The 21,070-nt window shown below is 37.0% G+C and overlaps 1 non-coding gene across 1 annotated transcript; it reads right to left on the reverse strand.

The window, feature by feature from the left end:
* Positions 1–340: 340 nt before the first annotated feature.
* LOC130984135 (small nucleolar RNA R71) lies at positions 341–448 on the reverse strand. The gene has a single exon (XR_009088087.1). It is a non-coding gene; the product is annotated as a small nucleolar RNA R71 (small nucleolar RNA).
* Between the last annotated feature and the right edge of the window lie 20,622 nt (positions 449–21,070).

Below are 21,070 nucleotides of genomic sequence, written 5' to 3' on the forward strand. Positions count from 1 at the left end.
CCTACTCCCGACTTCTATGGGAGAAGCATCTCTATCCCTGCCATTGGAGCAAACAACTTTGAGCTTAAGCCTCAATTAGTTTCTCTAATGCAACAGAATTGCAAGTTCCATGGACTTCCAATGGAAGATCCTCATCAGTTTTTAGCTGAATTCTTGCAAATCTGTGACACAGTCAAGACTAATGGGGTTAACCTGAGGTCTATAGACTGATGCTATTCCCTTTTGCTGTAAGAGACAGAGCTAGAATATGGTTGGATTCTCAACCTAAAGAAAGCCTGGACTCTTGGGAAAAGCTAGTCAATGCCTTCTTGGCAAAGTTCTTTCCACCACAAGATGGAGTAAGCTTAGAGTGGAAGTCCAAACCTTCAGACAGAAGGATGGAGAATCCCTCTATGAAGCTTGGGAAAGATACAAACAATTAATCAGAAGATGTCCTTCAGACATGCTTTCTGAATGGAGCATCATAGGTATTTTCTATGATGGTCTCTCTGAACTATCTAAGATGTCCTTGGATAGCTCTGCTGGAGGATCTCTTCATCTGAAGAAGACGCCTGCAGAAGCTCAAGAATTGATTGAAATGGTTGCAAATAACCAATTCATGTACACTTCTGAAAGGAATCCTGTGAACAATGGGACTAGTCAGAAGAGAGGAGTTCTTGAGATTGACACTCTGAATGCCATATTGGCTCAAGATAAAATATGACTCAACAAGTCAATTTGATTTCTCAAAGTCTGTCTGGAATGCAAAATGCACCAAACAGTACTAAGGATGCTTCATCTGAGGAAGAAGCTTATGATCTGAGAACCCTTCCATGGAAGAGGTGAATTACTAGGAGAAACCCTATGGAAATACCTACAATTCTTCATGGAGAAATCACCCAAATCTCTCATGGAAGAATCAAGAGAGACCTCAACAAGGTTTCAATAACAATAATGGTGGAAGAAACAGGTTTAGCAATGGCAAGCCTTTCCATCATCTTCTCAGCAATGAGAACCCTTCCATGGAAGAGGTGAATTACCTAGGAGAAACCCTATGGAAATACCTACAATTCTTCATGGAGAAATCACCCAAATCTCTCATGGAAGAATCAAGAGAGACCTCAACAAGGTTTCAATAACAATAATGGTGGAAGAAACAGGTTTAGCATGGCAAGCCTTTCCATCATCTTCTCAGCAACAGACAGAGAGTTCTAAGCAGAATACTTCTGACTTAGCAACAATGGTCTCTGATCTAATAAAGACCACTCAAAGTTTCATGAATGAAACAAGGTCCTCCATCAGAAATTTGGAAGGACAAGCGGGTCAGCTGAGCAAGAAGGTTACTGAACTCCTCCTAGTACTCTCCCAAGTAATACAGAAGAAAATCCAAAAGGAGTGCAAGGCCATCACATGGCCGAATATGGAGAGGAAAGAGAGGAAGAAGACGCTACTGAGAAAGACCCCAGTGGGCGTGCACCACTCTCCTCTGAGTATGTTACTGAAGAGCAAGTTGCTAAATACCTTGGAGCAATCATGAAACTAATGACAAGTTATTTGGAAATGAGACTTGGGAGGATGAACCTCCCTTGCTCACCAAAGAACTGGATGACTTGTCTAGGCAGAAACTGCCTCAAAAGAGGCAGGATCCTGGGAAGTTTTCTATACCTTGTACCATAGGCACCATGACCTTCAAGAAGGCCTTGTGTGACTTAGGGTCAAGTGTGAACCTCATGCCCCTCTCTGTAATGGAGAAATTAGGGATCTTAGAGGTGCAAGCTGCAAGAATCTCATTAGAGATGGCAGACAACTCAAGAAAACAAGCCCATGGACTTGTAGAGGATGTCTGGTTAAAGTTGAAGACCAGTACATTCCTACTGATTTCATAGTCCTAGAGACTGGGAAGTGAATGGATGAATCCATCATCCTTGGCAGACCTTCCAAGCCACAGCAAGGCTGTGATTGATGTTGACAGAGGAGAGTTAATCATTCAAGTGAATGAAAAATCCTTGGTGTTTAAGGCCCAAGGATATCCCTCTGTCATCATGGAGAGGAGCATGAAGAGCTTCTCTCAAAACAGAGCCAAACAGAGCCCCCACAGTCAAACTCTAAGTTGGTGTTGGGAGGCTACAACCAAACTCTAAGTTGGTGTTGAAACCCCACATTCAAACTCTAAGTTTGGTGTTGGGAGGTTTCAACACGGTTCTGAGCATTTTGAGGCTCCATGAGAGCCCTCTGTCAAGCTAATGACATTAAGAAGCGCTTGTTGGGAGGCAACCCAATGTTTAAATTAAGTATTTCTTTTGTTATTTATCTTTTTTGTAGGTTGATGATCATAAGAAGTCACAAAACAATGAAAAAAAAGCAAAACAGAATGAAAAACAGGAAGAAAAACAGCACACCCTGGAGGAGAAGAAACTGGCGTTCAAACGCCAGTAATGCTAGCTGTTGGGCGTTTAACGCCCAGTCTGGCACCATTCTGGGCGTTTAAACGCCAGAAAGGGGCACCAGACTGGCGTTAAACGCCAGTAAAGGGCAAGAACCTGGCGTTAAACGCCAGGAATGGGCACCAGCCGGCGTTTAACGCCAGAAATGGCTCAAAACGTGATTTTGAGCAACATTTGGTGCAGGGATGACTTTTCCTTGACACTACAGGATCTGTGGACCCCACAGGACCCTACCATCACTCTCTCTCTTCTTCCCCCATTCACCAATCACCTCAACACCTCTCCCAAAAACCCTCACCTATCAATCCCATCTTTCTCTTCACCACTCACACCCATCCTTCATAAATCCCCACCAACCTCACCCTTCAAATTCAAACCACTTTCCCTCCCAAAACCCACCCCTAATGGCCGAACCCTTACCCCCCTCTCTCCTATAAATACCTTCTTCAACTTTCTTTTCACACAACCTAAACACCCTTTCTTAACTTCTTGGCCGAACACACTACCATCTCCCTTCTTCCTCATCTTCTTCTTTCTACTCTTCTTCTTCTTTTGCTCGAGGACGGGCAAACTTTAAGTTTGGTGTGGTAAAAGCGTTGCTTTTTTTTTTCCATAACCATTTATGGCATCCAAGGCCGGAGAAACCTCTAAAAGAGGAAAGGGAAGGCAAAAGCTTCCACCTCCGAGTCATGGGAGATGGATAGATTCCTCTCAAGGGTGCATCAAGACCACTTCTATGAAGTTGTGGCCTTGAAGAAGGTGATCTCCGAGGTCCCCTTTTCACTCAAAAAGGGTGAATATCCGGAGATCCGCCATGAGACCCGAAGAAGAGGTTGGGAAGTTCTTACCAACCCCATTCAACAAGTCAGAATCTTGATGGTTCAAGAGTTCTATGCCAATGCATGGATCACAAAGAACCATGACCAAAGTGTGAACCCGAATCCAAAGAATTATCTCACTATGGTTCGGGGGAAATACTGGATTTTAGTCCGGAGAGTGTGAGGGGGCATTCAACTTGCCTATGATGCAAGGAGATGAGCATCCTTACACTAGAAGGGTCAACTTTGATCAAAGGTTGGACCAAGTCCTCACAGTCATATGTGAAGAGGGCGCACAATGGAAGCAAGATTCAAGAGGAAAGCCGGTTCAACTGAGAAGGCATAACCTCAAGCCCATCACTAAGAAGAAGATGGAGCAAACAAGAGACCCCTCTCATCAAGAAATCCCTGAGATACCTCAAGGGATGCACTTTCCTCCACAAGACTATTGGGAGCAACTAAACACCTCCCTAGGAGAACTAAGTTCCAACATGGGACAACTGAGGGTGGAGCATCAAGAACACTCCATCATCCCTCATGAAATTAGAGAAGATCAAAGAATCATGAGGGAGGAGCAACAAAGACAAGGAAGAGATATTGAGGAGCTCAAGCACTCCATAGGATCTTCAAGAGCAAGAAAGAGCCGCCATCACTAAGGTGGACCCGTTCTTTGATTTCCTTGTTATTTGTTCTTCTGTTTTTCGAATTTTTATGCTTATGGTTATCCATGTTTGTGTCTTGTGATCATTAGTGTCTTAGTGTCTATGCCTTAGTTATGAATGTCCTATGAATCCATCACCTCTCTTAATAAAAACGTGCTTAATTGATAAAAGAAAGAATTGCATGAATTTTGAATTTTATAATAGTTTAATTATTTTGATGTGGTGGCAATATTTTTGTTCTCTGAATGTATGCTTAAACAGTGCATATGTCTTTTGAATTTGTGGTTCATGAATGTTGGCTCTTGAAAGAATGATGACAAAGGAGACATGTTACTGAGGATCTGAAAAATCAATAAAATGATTCTTGAAGCAAGAAAAAACATTTCGAAAAAAAAAAAACCGAAAAAGAAAAAAGAGAGAAAGAGAAAAAGAAAGAAAAAGAAAGAAATAAAGTTGTGATCCAAGGCAAATAAGAGTGTGCTTAAGAACCCTGGACACCTCTAATTGGGGACTTTAGCAAAGCTGAGTCACAATCTGAAAAGGTTCACCCAATTATGTGTCTGTGGCATGTATGTATCCGGTGGTAATACTGGAAGACAGAGTGTTTTGGGCCACAGCCAAGACTCAATAAATAGCTATGTTCAAGAATCATCATACTTTACTAGGAGAATCATTAACACTATCTGGATTCTAAGTTCCTAAAGAAGCCAATCATTCTGAATTACAAGGGATAGAGTGAGATGCCAAAACTATTCAGAGGCAAAAAGTAAAAGCCCCGCTCATCTAATTAATACTGATCTTCATAGATGTTTTTGGAGTTCATGCATATTCTCTTCTTTTTATCTTATTTGATCTTCAGTTGCTTGGGGACAGCAACAATTTAAGTTTGGTGTTGTGATGAGCGGATAATTTGTATACTTTTTGGCATTGTTTTTAGTATGTTTTTAGTATGATCTAGTTAGTTTTTAGTATATTTTTATTAGTTTTTAGTTAAAATTCACTTTTCTGGACTTTACTATGAGTTTGTGTGTTTTCTGTGATTTCAGGTATTTTCTGGCTGAAATTGAGGGACCTGAGCAAAAATCTGATCCAGAGACTCAAAAGGACTGCAGATGCTGTTGGATTCTGACCTCCCTGCACTCGAAGTGGATTTTCTGGAGCTACAGAAGCCCAATTGGCGCGCTCTCAACGGCGTTGGAAAGTAGACATCCTGGGCTTTCCAGCAATATATAATAGTCCATACTTTGCCCAAGATTTGATGGCCCAAACCGGCGTTCAAAGTCACCTCAAGGAATCCCAGCGTTAAACGCTGGAACTGGCACCCAAATGGGAGTTAAACGCCCAAACTGGCACCAAAGCTGGCGTTTAACTCCAAGAAGAGTCTCTACACGAAATTGCTTCATTGCTCAGCCCAAGCACACACCAAGGGGCCCGGAAGAGGATTTTTATGTCATTTACTCATTTCTGTACACCTAGGCTACTAGTTTCTTATAAGTAGGACCTTTTACTATTGTATAGAAATCTTTTGATCACTTTTAGATCTCTAGATCATCTTTGGACATTTTAGTTCTTAGATCATTGGGAGGCTGGCCATTCGGCCATGCCTAGACCTTATGCTTATGTATTTTCAACGGTGGAGTTTCTACACACCATAGATTAAGCATTTGAGGCTTGGTGAATATCTCTTGGATTCCTGATTGCACGATGCATGGTTGATCGCCTGACAACCGAGTGCTCGCCTGACAAACGAGCCAACCATTCCGTGAGATCAGAGTCTTCGTGGTATAGGCAAGAACTGATGGCAGCATTCAAGAGAATCCGGAAGGTCTAACCTTGTCTGTGGTAGTCTGAGTAGGATTCAATGATTGAATGACTGTGACGTGCTTCAAACCTGTAACCTACTGGGCGTTAGTGACAGACGCAAAAGAGTTATTCTATTCCGGTAGGGGAGGGAACCACACCGGTGATTGGCAGCACTGTGACAGAGTGTGTGCATTAGCTTTCACTGCGAGGATGGGAGGTAGCTGCTGACAACAGTGAGACCCTATACGAGCTTGCCATGGAAAGGAGTAAGAAGGGTTGGATGAAGACAGTAGGAAAGCAGAGAGACGGAAGGGAAGGCATCTTCATGCGCTTATCTGAAGTTCCTACCAATGAATTACATAAGTATCACTATCTTTATCTTTTATGTTATTTTCGTTCATCACCATATATATCTGAGTTTGCCTGACTAAGATTTACAAGATGACCATAGCTTGCTTCAATACTAACAATCTCCGTGGGATCGACCCTTACTCACGTAAGGTTTATTACTTGGACGACCCAGTGCACTTGCTGGTTAGTTGTGCGAAGTTGTGTAATGCCATGGTATTGAGCGCACCAAGTTTTTGGAGCCGTTACCAGGGATTATGAGAGTTGTGAAAAAGTATAGTTCACAATTTCGCGCACCAACCATCTGTCTGAGGGTGATACGCAGTACTCAAACTTAGCTGATTTCCAAATGCACGCTGAAAAGCTCCCCAGAACCTTGATGTAAAGCGAGGATCCCTGTCAGATATAATGGTAGAAGGCACGCCATGCAACCTGACAATCTCTTTAATATACATTCGAGCTAATTCTTCCATTGAACAACTTATTCGGATAGGAAGAAAGTGAGCTGATTTTGTCAGTCAATCCACAACCACCCAAATAGCGTCACAACCAGATCGGGTTCTAGGCAAACCTATCACAAAATCCATTGCGATACTCTCCCATTTCCATTGTGGAATCTCCAAAGGCTGAAGGGTCCCTGATGGTCTCTGATGCTCAATCTTAACCTTCTGACACGTTAAACATTTAGATACATGTAATGCCACATCATTCTTCATCCCTGGCCACCAGAACATCGCTTTCAGATCCTGATACATTTTAGTACTCCCTGGGTGAATTGAGAATCCACTCTTATGAGCTTCCTTCAAAATACTCTGTCGCAGGTCTCCAACATTAGGCACAATAATTCGGTTCTTGAACCTCCATAAACCATCCTGACCTTCTGACACTCTCCACTGTTTTCCCTGTTCAACTGCTGGTAATACCTTACGTAACGCTTCACTATCTCGATGAGCCTTCAGAAGTTCTAATTTAAAATCACTTGAAATCTGCAACTGACTCAAACATAGGATTCCATATTCTTCTCTAATTCCCAAATTCAAACCTTGAAATGCCCTTAGTAATTCTTCCTCCCGTAGCATCATCCAAGCTGCATATAAAGACTTCCGACTCAAAGCGTCCGCCACAACGTTCGCTTTTCCTGGATGATAATTCAATTCAAAATCATAATCTTTTAGAAGCTCCATCCATCTCCTCTGACGCATATTCAACTCTTTCTGCTCAAAAAGATACTTCAAACTCTTATGGTCTGAGAAAACATGAAACTTAACAGCATAGAGATAATGCCTCCAAATCTTTAAAGCAAACAACAGCAGCAAGTTCCAAATCGTGTGTCGGATAGTTCATTTCATGCGGCCTTAACTGCCGTGAGGCGTATGCCACAACATTCTGGTGCTGCATCAGAACGCACCCTAAACCTTTCAGAGATGCATCACAATACACTTCAAACGGTTCATTGGTTCAGGTAATACCAATACAGGTGCAGTAGTCAACCTGTGCTTCAATTCTTGAAAACTCTCCTCACACTCTGGAGTCCAGATAAAAGGCGTATCTTTCCTAGTCAATTTAGTTAAAGGTAAGGCGAGATGTGAAAATCCCTTAATGAATCTGCGATAATACCCCGCCAAACCTAAGAAACTCCTGATCTCTGTCACTGAAGTTGGTCGCTCCCAATTCATCACTGCTTCAACCTTAGCAGGAGCCACAGCTATTTCCTGCTTACTCACCACGTGGCCGAGAAACTTCACTTCACTCTTCCAGAACTCACATTTAGATAACTTAGCGTACAACTTCCTGTCTCTCAGAATTTGTAGCACAATTCGCAAGTGATCAGTATGTTCCTTTTCAGTCTTAGAATAAACAAGAATGTCATCAATGAAGACAATAACAAACTTGTCCAGATACGGTCGGAAAATCCTGTTCATATAATCCATAAATACTGCCGGGGCATTAGTTAACCCAAAAGACATTACTGTATATTCATAATGACCATAACGCGTCCTGAAAGCAGTCTTCGAAATATCCTCATCTCTAACCCTTATCTGATGATATCCGGATCGCAGATCAATCTTAGAAAACACACCGGCTCCCTGTAACTGATCCATTAGATCATCGATTCTAGGCAACGGATATTTGTTCTTCACAGTGATCTTATTCAACTGCCGATAGTCGACACACAAACGCATACTCCCATCCTTCTTCTTTACTAGTAACACTGGTGCTCCCCACGGAGAAACACTTGGTCGGATGAAATGCTTACCCAACAAATCTTCTAGCTGAGCTTTCAATTCAGCCATTTCTAAAGGTGACATCCTATAAGGAGTAATCGAAATTGGACCGGATCCAGGTACCAACTCGATTGCAAATTCAACCTCTCGGTTAGGTGGGAATTCATTAATATCATCCGAAAACACATCTGGAAATTCACATACAACCGAAATCTGCTCTAAACTCTTATCATCACCTGATACTCCCGCAGTTAATAACATAATACCCTGACATTCAGTTCCAGAACAGGTTACTATCATAGAATTTAAATAGTAACTATTCACCACAACCGGTGCTTCTGACCCTTCCGGCATAAACTGTACTGACTTCTCAGAACAATCAAGAAAAACATGATTCTTGGATAACCAATCCAATCCCAAAATGAGATCAAGACCAGTCATAGGCAAACAAATCAAATCATGCACAAATTCACGCTGTTGTACTCGAAAGGAAACTTGTGGACATCCTATCCTAGTCACCATAGCTTCATGAGTAGCATTATATATTTTCAAATCATAACCTAAAACCACCATTCTCAATCCTAACTCATGGGCCTTTTCAAATGCAATAAATGAATGACTTGCTCCTGAATCAAATAAAGCATTTAAGATTTTACCAGCCATTTCACAATTACCTCTAATCAGTGTCTCAGATCCCTCAGCACCTATGGTAGAAATGGTGTATACTCTCCCTGGCTGCTGCACCCTACCAGTCTCATACTTCTTCTTCTCCGGGCAATTGGTGGCCATATGCCCGGGCTGTCTACAAGAATAGCATACTCCAAGTCCAAATCTGCACGGAACTCCAGGGTGATACCTTCCGCACTTCTGACAGTTCAGATCTTGCTGTGGCTGCTTCCCAAACCTTTTTCCTTGACTAGCATTGGTATTCAGCCTTCTGTAATTACCTTGATCCTGAGTCTGCTGCGGAACAAAACCTCCACGCTTGAAATTTCTACCTCTCGGAGCAAAGTTCCTCCCAGAAGGCCTCTGAAAAGGCACCCTCAAACTTCCTTTCTCTGCTGCCGCCTTTCTCACGCAATCCTCAGCCACCCTACTCTTATTCACCAATTCAAAAAACACCCTGATCTCCATTGGGGCAACGAAGCTCAGAATATCACTCCGAAGACCTCCTTCATATTTAATACACTTCCATTCAGCAAAATCTTCAGGCGCACCTTGACAGATACGAGAAAAGCGACACAACTCCTCAAACTTACTAGTATACTCAGCAACAGTCATCTGTCCCTGCTTTAACTGCATTAATTCAAGTTCCTTGGCATTTCTTGCTGAATTAGGAAAATATTTCTTATAGAACTATGTCCAGAAAACCTCCCAAGGAATCGCAGCACCATCAGGATGCAGGATACGTCGTGTTCCCTGCCACCAATACTGAGCTTCACCTTGCAACTGATAAGTTCCAAATTCAACCCATTGCTCTTCAGGAACCTGTTGTGCCTGTAACGCCTTTTCCATAGCCTGAATCCAATTATTTGCGTCAGTGGGATTTGAGGCTCCCCTAAAAGTCGGAGGGTGAACTTTCAGAAATGTAGCAAGTGTCATTGGACCGCCCTCATCATTATTGTTCCCATGATTTTCCTGATTTATCTGATTACCCAGTGCCTCGGCTGTCGCCTGCATAGCTGCAGCCATATTTTCCAGGGCAGCCATAAAGTCTACTAGATCAGTCCCTATGGGGGCAGGAGTAACGGTGCCTGTCCTACCTCTACCTCGCCCGCGACCGCGTCTGCGAGTTGAAATCTGGTCCCTATATACACCAAACAAGTGATATTAAGTTGATCAGTCTCAATATCGCAAGTCTAATGCTTTAAGTTCCAAATGCATGCTCACAAACGTTTATGCCATATATATCAGTCAGATATCCTAATAGCACATAAACACATATACAGAGAATGCACAGAAGTACAATCAGTCCGTCTTTCAGGCTCTATAGGAACGAACTGCTCTGATACCATAATGTAACACCCTACCACGCTAAGCTTTACGCTTAAGCCGTAAAACAGAGGTGGTGTGGTATTACGACCTCTAAAATAAAATAAGTACATATAATAGCAGAAGAATTATAATATGCTAGGAGCCGTGAAGAAAATAGGAAACAAAATCGCAAAATAAAAGCGCAACGCTCAAGGAACGGGTTAACCTGCGTGCTAAGGAAACCATAACTATTAAACATATGATAACAGAAGTAGGAATAGAGTGCCAAAGATACAAAATAACAAGCTCCTAACTCAGCCTGCGAAGTCAAGACTGGCCGGAGAATATTTACATATATACATACATATCCAGAACCCAAAAGTACATATACACAATCCTGCCTCTCCATAAACCTCTAGGAGGATCAAAAGAACAAGTTATGCGGAGAGAAAACCAAGTATATATATACACATCATAGCATAACAAAATAACCCTGTAACCACTCCGCTTTAAGGGTCCAGACGCCTAACGAGATGCCTCTCGACCTGCATCTGAAAAACAACAACATAGTATGGAATGAGAACCGGAGGTTCTCAGTATGGTAAAGGTGCCACACACATAATATATAAGGTCCTGGGAATGCCAGAGGCAATCCTAGAATGCCGACACTCAGATTATAGAGCTTAAAGTATTAAATAGAAGCCATAAAAGGTGGTTTACTAAGGATATTTAAACCTAACTTAACTTAACCTTAAATCTAAATCCCATTCTGCCATTCCTCCTTACCTCCAACTCCATCATGCATTTTCACAGACAAGTAAACAAACAAAGGCAAGCACAAGAAGGTTACAAGTACTGCAGATAACAAATATACATTTAACATGGCAAGTACATTTAGGCACACCCAGTTAATACACAAGCAAGTAGTTCAAGTAATATGCATATGATGCATGCCTGTCCTATGGCTGATGAGGCTCATCTGTCGGTTATCCAGCCAACCCGACAAGTCTGAATTGTACTTAGACTGTCCCCCGACGTGCATCCCCAAGAGTCTATGCATAGTTTTTCTCAAATAATCAATAATACTCAATGGGGGTAACATTCCCGGGAATTTATATAGTGCCCGGTCACACACTTACGTCGTAGGGTCAATAGAGTATCGAGTTTTCAACCTGGTACACGTGGTGGCAAGCCACGGCACTTAATCCAGGGAATCTCGTATCTCAGATTATTCAAATTCATAAGCCATATAAATAATTCAATTATAATTCATCAACTTCAACATCATTCTCAATCGCATTTCATTCATCATCATACATCAATCATATTCAATCCTTATCCTTCATTATCACACCTCACATTCCGTCCATCAATAGTTCCAATTCAAAACATAACTCGTTCTTTTCTAAATGAATCAAACTTAAAACATACTCATTTTCTTAATAACTCTAAATCAAACCATATAACCTTTGAATCTAAATCTTTTTAAATAATCATATAAACAAAATCTCTAATTTTTTATAAAATTTCGGCAGCATCTCCTCTAAAACTTGGACTTTGCCACCCTTTTCGGGTCCAAACCTGCTTCCTTTTCAATTCAACATACCCTTCCTCATTATCATAACAATCTCCACAAAAAATCTACCTCAGATCAACAATTAAACTCATACAATATTCAAATCCAACAACCAAAATTCAACTAAGAGTCATAGTTCACAAATCCTAGGCTTTTAACACAAAATACCTCAAATCAATAATTCACCGAATCATTAATTAATCAACAAGCACCAAACCAACCATGTTCATCAACAATAACATTCAACTATAATTCTCTCCAAATTAACATAACAACATTCACCATCCAAAATTAATAACTAATTATCCAATAAACTTCAACCAATTATATTCATCGACAAATTACTAAATATTAAACATACACCTGCATTCCAACTTATCCTATGGTCATCTAGCCTAAGTTTTCACAGAACATTATATATTAAATGCAAGAAACCTAAACCATACCTTAGCCGATTCCCAAGTGTTATTCCAAGAAAATTTTCCTAAAAGAACACAGCCCTCAAAACCTCAACTAATCCGCTTCCTCCAAGTTCCAATATTCACAATTTCAAGCTCCAATTATTTATTCACAACCTAATACACATTCATAACACATATATATCCAATTTAATACTCAAAGCTCAAATTCAAAGAAAATAAAATAGAATTATCGTATCCTCACCTTACCCAAGCTTCACATAAGTAAGAGTGAACGTTTCTCTCAAGCTAATTGGATCCCAAAACATCAGAAATCAAAGAAATTCAACCTTCCCATTAAAAATTAGAAAATTGGGAGAAAAGATGGCTGGAAGTGATTAAACAAATTACCAGTGAAATTATTCCGATAGAAACGTAGAGCTCGACGCGGTGAACGCGTGGCCGCAAACGGTGCGGCGATTGGAGCTCGAACGGAGAAGTTACGGGATATTGAATTCACCGTAAACGAATTTCTCTTCTTCTCTTCCCTGGGAGGCTTGCTGCGTCGTTGAGGGAAATGAAGAGAATAAGAGCCCGTGGCTCTTTTTAATTGTTGGACTAATTGGGCCCACAGCCCGGTTTGGGCCCGGTTTAACCGGTTCGGCCCGTTTGGTCCAATCTTGGACCGATTTCTTCGAAATTAGTGTCAAAATTCTCGTTTCGATGAGCTCTATCCTAATTTAATATAATATTCACCTTTCTAATCTGCTTTATTAAAAATTAATTTATTGACTAATTATCTACTAATTTAACCGGGGTTTACACCTCAAGTAACCATATGAAAGTCCATCAAAATCATTCATATGTTATAAAATTATATGCTTTTCTCCAAGACTATTTCGAAATGACCTTCCCTAGTTAACGGCTATTGCATAACCTAAGCAAACCGACGCATGCCTATGCAAGAACAATAATATTTTGTTAAGATTTCTTTTTAATAAATGACTTCTATGACTTTGAGAATTGCACTATCTTTTTTAGCGACAAATACCATCCCCGATTCCCATCAATTCCTCACTATTTCTAAAGTGATGTTATTAAAAGTTAATTTTGTTTCTTGACACCCCAAAAAAGAAAAGTAATAAATAAAGTTAATTTTGTTTAGATAGTTTATAGATTTATTATTTATTCAAAAACTTGTTTTCACAAACTGTTTTGGAAATGACATTAAGTTTAATTGTAGGTATTAATAGATAAAGTCATTTAGTTGAAGAATACCAAAGTAAATAGATATTGAGAGTCAAGATCTGGAAAATTGTAGGTATTAATAAAGTTTAATTGTGAAAGTAAAAGAATTGAGTGAAATAAAGGCAAAGACAAAAAAAGACAACTAAGAGGAAGAGTGCAGAACACAAGAAGCATGTGAAGATGGCTAACTTGACCATCTTCAACCATGGAAGTGAAACCCAACACCCAGGTGGCTTAAACTGAATCCCCGTGCAATCCCTCTTTTCTCCTATAACCATATGATTATATACACAAAATTCTCTGCAACCAAAGTCCATCAAGATCTAAAAGAGAATAGCATTTTCACCCCTTAACACTGGTATGCAATAATAACTAGCTCCAAAACAGTGGAGAATAGAAAGGGAGATGAACAAGGAAGAATATGCAAATAAGAGTGTATACATAACATACCTTCCGGGGGTGGAGGACAAAAATCAGTTGAAGAAAGCTTCGTTTTCAGCAAAATTTCAAAACTAGAAAAAACCAAGCCAATCCCACACAGTCAATTACTAAAAACAAAAGCTCTTTAAGTAGACCCATTAAGTAGGAGCAAAATCCTCACAAGAAGAACCTCAGACCACAGAAAAATCCTTTTCTTCTCTCCCTTCCCGCTACAAAATCTCATTCTTCTTACCTTTATAATTACCTTTACATCCATTAAGCAAGGCTAATAACAATTGATTCTTCCCTAAAATCCTTTTACTATTTGCCAAATAATAATGCAAATTTTTAATTACCTGTATATCACGAAATTTAGCTTCTTCAACAATCAATTTGGATGTTATTTCCGCTACAATGTTTGTACTTCTCCTCATATTTCTTGCTTAACAACTCTGCCTGTAAAATAGCAGCAACTGAGAGTTTATTCTCCAATTTCTTAAACTTAAAATTAAATGACATATTTAAAGACAAAAGAAACATACCTCACATTTATCTGCAGATGGCTTTACTGTAATCTAATTGAGTTACATGAAATTTCTGAAACATTAAGGAAAAGAAAAACAAGGTCACATTTCTCACTATTTTTGCATAAGTAGCTACTTCTCCCAATTTAGAATACGGAGGAGTGGAGCAGAACTCAGTGCGAGCAGAAGAACATGGTGGAGCAAAGTAGAACTCGACGCGAAGAGAAGAACACGGCGGAGCAGAAGAACACGGTGGAGTAGAGCAGAACTCAGTAGAGCATAGAGAAACAAGAATGCGCACATCAGTGTTGTGAAATTGGGGAAATTATGTTAGGGTTGGGGTTAGGGATTTAGGTTATTCAGGATTTTGATTCTGAACGCCATCCAAGCATTCGTCTGGGAGAGATCAGAGACCAACGCGCCTCCGCAATCAACCGTGAAACTCACACGCGCCGCCCGAGCAAGCCTCCATGGAGCTGGCGCATCCACTCGAAAGAACCTTCCAGGACAAACTCGAAGGCTCGATCCCTAATGGTGGTGAAGAAATCGCTGAATTCGGTAACAAATGAGGTAAATCGAAGTGAGCCACAACATAAACAAAGCATATGAGATCAAATTTCGCTCCTCAAACCATAGTAACAACAGCAGCAGCAAAAAGAGAAAACAACAACAAGGACAACAAAGAATAAGAAGGAAGAGTATCACGATTTAGTAACAGGAGTAAACCAGGTGATGAATGTATGCTGTGTTGTTTAAAATATTTAGAGGGAAGCGTAAAATTTTAAAAGAAAATATTGAATTATTTTAGGCAACGATTATAACGAGAAGTCTAGTAAAAATTTTAAAGCATCCTTCGTAAAGGGTAATACATGAAGACCATAAGCGTTGTTGGATTAATTTACTAAAGTAACGCTTTTTACATGTTTTCTAATTGATCAAAGAGAACGCTTATGACACGTTAGTTAATAAAGAGTTACAATAGCCTTATTCTTTTGCAATAAATTTTAAAAGTTGTTTTTTATTATTATAGACAACATTTTTTAAGTGTTGTCTGTTCTACATGTTGCAATAGCTCAAAAATGTTGTAGTGAAGATAAATTAAAATTAAATAGAAAGAAATTATTCTACTATTTATTTAATTTCTGATATAGCAAGAAGGAATTTATTCAAAACCTCACTTGTACACACTATGATTTCATCACAATTCCAAAAAGTAAATTTTCACTTTCTAATATGTTTATTATGGATTTATGGCTATATGAGATATTTATACACCTCATATTAGATTAAAGATATGAAAACTCTAAGCCAATTTATATAAAGCCCAATCTGCTTATTGAATAAATAAAATAAAAATATATAAAATTAAACTAAACATTCTAACACTAAAAAATATAAATTACTATAAAATAATACTTGAATTCTTTATATCATGAGCATGTGAAACACATCATTTTTCTCCTATTCAAAAAGATTTGTTCTCCAATCATGTTATATGAAAAATATAATGTGCAAAAAAGACAAATACAAAAAAAAGACAATTTCTTCTTTTTTTTATTTCTTCTTTCTGTTTTCTTTCTTTCATTTATTCTGGGTAAGAATGAAATCAACAAGATATATTAATAGAGAATAAAGATAATAACAAAAGAAACACAAGACAATGAAGACAACAAGGACGAGTAAGAAGATATAAAAAGAAATAAGGGGAGAGACACTTGGAACATTGTAATTTTTGTACTAGGACAAAAGAAGAACAAGATGGACAAATAAGAATTAATTTAATACCTAAATATGATACCAAATAATTCAAAATGGAGGATAAATAAGAAAAATTGAAAGGGAATAAATTAAAATTGAATAAAAAAAAGTATCAACGAATAACTATAAAATAATACTTAAACTCCTCATGTTACGAATATTTAAAACATGTATCATTCTCTTCCTCTTTATAAAACATTTATCCTTCAATCTTGTATAAAAAAGATAGGATACAAAAAAAAACAAATACAAGGAAGAAAAGACAATTTCTTCTTTTTTTTTTTTGGGTAAGAATAAAATCAACAAGATAGCTATCTACTCCTAGTATCATGTTTGCTAATCATAAATAACAATTTAATGAGTTTGAATTTGTCCATTTGTATATGATACATTGTAAGTGTAATGGGTTGCCCTGGCATTTAGTTTCCACCTCATCCTTGTTTGAACATTTTGTATTTAGTTATTTATTCTTTTGTTCTTGAAAACATATGAAAAAACTAAGGGTGCATTTGGTTTGTGTTTTCATTTTTTGTTTTTTGGATTTTATGAAGGAAAAAGTAAAACAGGAAGTGAAAAACAAAAAAAAAGATTATACTGTTTTCAATGTTTTTATTTTTTCTTCACAAAATTCAAAAAACAGAAAATACTAAAATAAAAACAAAAAATAAAAACACAAACCAAATGCACCCTGATATTTCTACTTTTTCTTAATGATATATGTATATACTTTTTTTTTGTTCTGTGAAATCATGAGCTTCCCTGACATGATTTCTACAACTATATGCTATGGATTTCATGACATTGTTGATGTTAGGTAATTGCTCTAAGATGCATTTGGAGCCTTTCTTTAATTAGCCTTTCTTTAAGATGTTATTTATTTATGTTATTTTTCTTTGATCTTTTTGTAGTTTGATCATAGTATAAGTAACAACATTGGTGAAATTGAATGTGGAACTGGTGGACATGTTCTTTGTGCAATTGATATGCCAAGTCTTAGGTGTTGTTTGTATTTTTTTATTTTCTTAAAATTTTCAATGTGCAATGAGAAATTGAGATGTGTAATGTATAATGAATTTTATAGAAGCAGGATCATATTTGTGTAGCCAAATTGAAACATCTCTAAAGAATTGAGTGAATACTTACTTTTATATGATATTATAATTGAGCCTTTTTTTTTATTAATTTACTAATTAAGTCATATTTTTTAGAGTTATTGAATAGATAGAATAGCATTTGATCAAATCTAAAGGTTTGGTTATTATTAGGTTAAGCTTTAATACCTAATTTCATTAAACATGGCTTGAACTTTTTTAAATATGTATAATTTTGATGAACTAATTTTATTTGTATGCGTGTTATAATTTTTTAGTTCAATGACTAAAATAAAAAATATGAGATTTATTTTAGTATAGCGACAAAATTGGTATTCTAACTAATATGCTGGGAAACATTAACGACATATTTGTTGTTGATGATGGTGACAAATTAAAGACTTCATTGCGACTAAAATATTTATGAGACACCTATTGATTTATTACTAGTTTAAAAGGAATTTGCGATGACATTTGTGATAGTATTGCAACTAATTGCCTACATATTATTTCCTAGCAAATTAGCGACTACTTTGTAACTTTGCTTTTTTATTTAGAATAGCTTTGGTTTAGCGACAAAATTCTTACAAATTTGATTAAGAATTTTCAAAGATTAGCTATAAATTTGCTACAAAATGTGACAAATTTGCGATCCTATTAGCTGACAACTTGTGATGAGTTAGGTTCGGAAAAGTTCCTCGCTAATTAGCATCAACTAAGCATTCCATTTTGTCTACAAAATTAGCTTGGATTTTGCGATGAGTCTACCGTAGAGTTTGTTGCTAATCAACGATTACCTTTTAGTCTATTTTTTCTATGAAATTAGCTTTTAATTTATTGATAAATTTGCGACTATCTATTCGGTCACTAAAAAACTTTTTTGATGAATTAAAGACTATTATGTTTGCCTCACTGATCTGCGACTTATAATTAGCAAGCAAAGCATTGATTGCTAGGCAGTAGCTAATCCGTCACAAATTATATTTTACATCAGATTAGCCATAATTTTTCAATTATTTTTGTGATAGTTAATCGACCTTATTCTTGTAGTGAATTGAAGATAAAATAATAGTATTATACATGTGTATGTGTTATGTTGGTTGAAATTATTTAAGATGCATGCATTTTATGAAATTGTTCCATAACAAACGTCTTATCACCTATATTACAATTATTAAAACGAATGATAACAAATTTTTTACTTATCGTATTTTCAACCATATATATTTTACTTTCAAATTTGTCCATAGTTTTTTGCACATTATGGTACATAAAAAAATATGCATATTCTATGCCCCATCTATATATAATCATAGTTGTCTCACTTTTTCTTGGTTCAAGTTTTTTTTATGATCTCCTCTATAACTTCTCGAGGCCTTAACGTAGTAAGAACATAAGTAACATTATTTTTGTGGCAAGAAAGTACAAGTTCTTTTGCTATCTTATGAAGTTTTGACCATTAAATCTTTCCTATTTGAAAAAATTCAAAGCAACGCCTTAATTGTTTTACTAGCAACTTTTAAAGTAATTATGTCTAAAATGGTGACTTTAGATTAAAAATCTTGGGATTTGTTGAAGTCACTATAAGAAATTATCAGAATAGCGACCGATTTAGCAATCAATTTTAGTAGTCGCTAAAACCTTGGTCGCTAATTAGAAAATAACAACCAACTTCAATCGTTAACCGTTAACAACCGATTTTTGAACAAGGACACCAAACCCTCACCATTGGGATCGGTCGCAAACATAATTGGTCACTAAATAATAACCAAATTTTCTAATTTCTAAATTGGTCCCTAAGTATATCGGTCGCTAAATAGCGACTAACTTTCGATTGCTAGTTTGCAACCAGCATTTTGATCTCTAATTCACTACCAATACTTCAATCTCTAATTCGATCGCTAAATGGGGACTTGTATTTTAGCGACCAATATTTCAATCACCAAATCAGTCGCTTATTACAAACCAAGCATTATTAGTAACAAAAAATATTTCCGTTATCCCAGATAAAATGAGCTATCTTGCATTGCATTGAATTGAAACTAATTAAAAACATGACAACATGAATATTCCCAAATAACCACATTAATTGAAAAGCTTATTTTATGCATTGTATACCATATTCTACTAAAACTTCATTTATTTAGGAAACACTAACAACTAACATCAAAATCGAGCAATTGGCTAAAAACCTATATAAGTATTTTTTTTTTAGTTAAGTTCACCCTTTCTATCCAGGAACAATGAACAAGCAAATTATGTTCCAGTTTTCAAATGTCATTAAAAGAGTGAGTAACATAGGAGCAAAAACAGAAAATTATTAGACAATGTAGTCACAAAAAGATTAAAATCCAAGAAACATATAAGTGAATAGAAAAATAAGTGCTATCAATTGTTCATGCAATTCACACTTGTTATCACCAATAAGCTTGGTGTAATCTTTTTTACTGAGATGTAAATTAAAATTGGCGGTTGCTGTTAATTCTTATTACTGTAAATGTTGGCACTAACTCTTTTAACCCCTGGTAATAAGCTTCTCACATAGAGGGTACCCAATGCATGGCATTATTATTGTTAAGGAAATATTGGTGGTCCTGCCCAATAATAAATGCATTCGGTGCCTTAGCTAACAATAAGATTCTGTAAAATACAATATATATATATGGCATTAAAAAAACATTCACAGAACCAATAATAAATCATTACCAAATTCATATATAAGTTCTAAAAACAGAAACCACCTATACAACAATTAGGTTGCGTTTGTTTATAAAGATAGGACACTGAGACAGAGACACAGAGATACACGATCGTGATAAAACATGGATAGAGACAATGTGTCCAGAGACACTGAATTAGTGTATTTTGTGTCCATTCTGACAGGAAAGACACGGAGACACTAACAAGAGACACAACTTATTTTTTATTTTTTCTTTCATTATTTTTGTTAATTTTTTATAATTATACCTTTTATTATTATATTTTTCATCTCAAATTTTTTGAATGAAAAAATGAGAATAAATTGAATTTTCATAATTTGTTTTAGTTTATCACCAAATAGAATATAAGAACACAATTTTGTGTCTCTGTCTATCAGTGTCTTGTCATATCCTGTTTTTAGTGTCTTGTCCTATCCTGTTCTCGAAAACAAACGCAGCCAAAGTCTCCTACAAGACAAGGCATGGAGAACATGTAAGAAAGATGTAAGGGATAGGCATTGTGCCTGTACCTAGAAAACAAGGGGCTTATTTAAATCAACTATATATAAAGAAAATGTTAGGAAGAGAATTCGTTAATTAGGTTTGAAAAAATAGTTGCCAGGTCATAAATTACAAGTTCCAAATTTTCCATATCAAAAACAGGGTGAAAAAGCAACAAAACAATTAAAAATCGATGTACTTGAAATAAGGTTATTAAAAGATGATGGACTTCCATTTTTTTACTTTCAAGTTCTTCAAGAGAACTCTTCAAGGCTGCTTCTTGTTCCAACCTTTGAGATTCTGCTCCTTTCTACTTAGAATTTCAAGACAAAAAAGAAAATAATATAAAAAAAAACACTCAGTAATTTGAAATACTTTAAAGGAATAGCCCAAAGAAAATGAGATTTTTAATGATTGAATGTCATCAAATAGTTTGATGCTTAAATAAATAACATAAAGCTTAGCTTAGATCGCGAAGAGTATATCGCAAGTAAAAAAATGCACGGTCATACTCATAGCTGGTTAGCAATAGTTTCATGTGCAAGCTGCAACTCTTTCTCAAGCTCTAAAATCTTTTCATTCAGCACATTTCTGTCATGAAC

Source organism: Arachis stenosperma, chromosome 5, assembly GCF_014773155.1.
Source record: "Arachis stenosperma cultivar V10309 chromosome 5, arast.V10309.gnm1.PFL2, whole genome shotgun sequence".
NCBI lineage: Eukaryota > Viridiplantae > Streptophyta > Magnoliopsida > Fabales > Fabaceae > Arachis > Arachis stenosperma.